The sequence below is a fragment of the Bison bison genome, unplaced genomic scaffold (genome assembly GCF_000754665.1).
Source record: "Bison bison bison isolate TAMUID 2011002044 unplaced genomic scaffold, Bison_UMD1.0 scf7180017864386, whole genome shotgun sequence".
NCBI lineage: Eukaryota > Metazoa > Chordata > Mammalia > Artiodactyla > Bovidae > Bison > Bison bison.
Window position 1 is genome coordinate 1,891,628 of NW_011494958.1, and position 4,101 is coordinate 1,895,728.

A 4,101-nucleotide genomic window follows, 5' to 3' on the forward strand; every position below is an offset into this window, starting at 1 on the left:
AGGAGATCAGCCCTGGGTGTTCTTTGGAAGCACTGATGCTGAAGCTGAAACTCCAATACTTTGGCCACCTCATGCGAAGAGTTGACTCATTGGAAAAGACTCTGATGCTGGGAGGGATTGGGGGCAGGAGGAGAAGGGGACGCCAGAGGATGAGATGGCTGGATGGCATCACCGACTCGATGGACATGAATTTGGGTGAACTCCGGGAGTTGGTGATGGACAGGGAGGCCTGGAGTGCTGCAATTCATGGGGTCGCAAAGAGTCGGACATGACTGAGCAACTGAACTGAACTGAGATAGCCTCTTCTTCATCAAGCTTATAATACAATTGTCTAACCCCAAACACTGAAAAAACAATCTTTTATAACTTAAATTCAGTATCAATGCATATTTTCATTTTTAGACTTTGATTGTACAGCACAAGAATTGTATTTGAAAGTTACTTAGTTCTTTAAAAAAACATTATTATTCCCTTCATTGTGGTTAAGGTTATTCACTTGAATTTAGTTAGGTTCATTTGTTCCTGGTTTTAATCCATCCTCCCTTCCTCCATTCTTATTTATTTATTTAAAAAGATCTAAAACATTAACGTTTTTCTACAAGTCAAAACTCTATAAAAAGTTTTCAGAGATAATCATTCTCCATCTCTTCTGCTCCATTCATATCCAACTAAGGTAAACAATGAACAACATAACTAATTTCATTAGCTTCTGATTTATCCAACCTGTATTTATTTTGGGGGAAAAAAAGCATATATAAAAAGCTTTTTATTTTCTTTCTTTCTTAGAGAAAGGATAGCACATTATATATAAAGCATGCTAAAACTTTGCTCTTTTACAAATAATACTATTTTCTGGGCCCATTCCATGTTAGTTTATAGAGGTCTATCTCATTCTTTTTTAATCACGGAAAAAGGCTTTCTTATCTCTCCTTGCTATTCTTTGGAACTCTGCATTCAAACGGGTATATTTTTCCTTTTTTCCTTTGCTTTTCACTTCCCTTCTTTCATTATGAGAAACGCTGGGCTGGAGGAAGCACAAGCTGGAATCAAGATTGCCGGGAGAAATATCAATAACCTCAGATATGCAGATGACACCACCCTTATGGCAGAAAGGGAAGAAAAACTGGACATGGTTTGGCCATGCGTTTGGGTGAACTCCGGGGGTTGGTGATGGACAGGGAGGCCTGGTGTGCTGGGGTTCATGGGGTCACAAAGAGTTGGATATGACTGAGAGAGTGAACTGAACTGATCCCATTATTTTATTCCAACTATATAATGCTCCATTGTGTGAGTGTATCATAATTATTCCATTCATTTTCCCATGTGTAGAAATTTATGTTGCTGCCAATACCTTGTAATTACAAATAATAAACAATGCTGGGCAAATGTACTTGTAACTTATTGAGAGTATAAGCCATGATTTATACTCTTAAATCAGCTCTTCTCTTTTTCTCAAGTTAGATACATGTAGAACTATTCAAAGACATTACTTCCTTTCTTATGTGCAAAAGATTTCTTTTCCATTGATTCATAACACTGTGCTTGCTGCAAAACTACATCAGAATAGTATAGCCTGGAAAACTGTAAGGACATTTTGTGGAAGTAGAAATTGTACCACGTATTTGTATAACAGCAAGGCAAGTGTGGTCTCTAGGAAGTATAGGTAAAGTTGATTAGATTGCAGTGTATACTTAAAAGCTGAATAATGCACTCTTGTAAAACACTCTTCAAAATTATTTAACTTCCCATGATATCATCACAGCATGTGCAGAAAAAATCTTTAGTGTTATCTTTTCCTGTCACATGACTAGTGCAAACAAAAGAAATCCTTATCTTTTTGTTTCTATTCTGGCCCTTCATAAAATGGCATTAAGCACCATTCAAAATTTACACAGTAAGGACTTAGTTTGAGGAAAAAAGATTCATTTTGTATTTCAAATAAATTATACTTGCTAAATTGTAAAGCAAAAATTTTTCTCAACAACTGTAGGTTTCTAGCATTTTACACGTGTAGAAAATATTTTAGTTTTAAAACCACTTTCCAAGATATTTTTACATGTAAGTCTCATAGCAAACCTTGGCATAGAGAATTATGCAGGAGTTCTTATTGTACAATAAGAGTTCTAGAAGTACAATATATTATACTTATTTTGCAAAAGAGGAAAGAGAGGCATTTAGAGAGTTTAAGGAAATTTCTGTGGGATGTAAGATTCTGAACTAAACCCTGAACTAGAATCCAGGACATTTTTTTTTTTCTTTAAAAAGTGAAATCTGCCTATTTCATAGCATTATTGTGGTGACCAAATAAGGTCATAGACTTGAAAATTTTAAAGTTGTACAGAGGTAGTAATTTTATTATTAAAGTTTTGGGGCTTTTGCAACTATGGGTAAAATTTCTCTATATTTTACAATTTTATATACATATATATTTATATATATATATGAAATACAAGAGACTTAACAGTTGGAGAGATATAAATTCCACAGCAAGACTCAAAGTGTTCATGTGGGGAAATATTTTACAGACTGAACTGGTACCTCTAGGAGCAAATGATGATATTATATATCCACTGTGGAATAATTAACAACATTATATATTGTACAGAAGTTAGACCTTGAAACAAACCTCATTAAAGGTACTTGATCTTAGTTTTAAACCTTTAAGTATCTTCTTTAAAAGTGATCAATGTATGTACTGGCTACTTTAGTTATCCTGCTATGAGATTCATATAACTTTGATCTAACTTTCTTTGATTTAACTCTGCAATTAAGAAGATTTGGTTCAAAGTAAAAGCTCATTGGTTGATGTTTTCCACTGATGTGATAATGTTTACACAGATGTGCTTTGAAATCTTGATTATGGTGGATTTGGGGGTCCTACCACAAGACAGATTGCTGTTATTTGAAAGGTGAAATAATATGACACTTACCTGGTACAACCTTTAAAACAGACTTAGCTGTGTACATTTCTAAAGTGATGTATTTGTTTATTGTTTTAAGCCAGTGTTTTTGTTTTATTTCATATCTATCAACAGTAAATCACTTGCTTTAAGGACTCTTTTATAACTTGGTTGCACAAGGGTCAGTACTTAGGGCCGTAGTGATGAAAAGGTGTAACTTTACCTACTCTAAAGCACCTGCCAATTAATTAGCAAAAATCCCTTCACAGCAAATAAAATAAAAAATCCCATCCATCTGCACTCCCAAGTTGAGGCCTTTGTTAAGCAGACCGTGAAATGGGGCTGAAAAACTCATTTTCAGGGAGTTCCTAAAACTTTTATGCTTAGAGGAAGTATAAAAACCTGCCAAATGATTCTCAACACTTTGGCCACTGAAAAACTGTAACATAAAGATCTTAAATTTAACTAGTGGTACAAAACAAAGTTTGAAGTTTTAAATGCATGTGTATCCAGCTCCTTCACCTCAATGACTTTGGATCTGACAAATATGCACTGGGCAGTTCCACATGCAATTTTCTGGGTCTCAAAAACACATCAAGAAGCAACACCATTTTCCATTTATTTGTTTTTATAATTCAAATGTGAACAATCAAAAAAATACAGTCTGAAAGCAAATGCAACTAAGAATAGGGAAGTGCTCTTAGACTGGATAAAGATCCCAGAGGTCACCTGTCATTTATGACCCTATTACAGACATTCATTTTCTGTTTGTGGTATCCATAAGAATATGGACCATCTCTTTTCAGCCTACTTGGATTTATTCTTAATCCCTAGATTCACAATTAGATTATGTTATTATATAAAGTTGCTTAAAAGTTTACAAACTTAGCGCACAATTTTAAATTTCCATGCTGATAGAAGGTTATATCATGTGTTATCTGAGTAAAGATAAACATTAAAGAGAACCTGGGTAGGGGGCGGTGTGTGTGTGTTCCTAACCTAACCTTGATTATGTAAAGAAAATCCCCCATCTAAATGATAAAAGAAACGAGTAATGCTTGTACATTTTATTAGTGTTTTAAAATTAGTGAGTTGAACTGTCAAAGCTTTGATTTTCCTTTCATGTGTGTCTGGGCAGGTCTAAGCCTCGGGTAACGCCCTTTTTCCTTCTCCTTCTCTTACCTTTTTTTTTTTTTTTTGC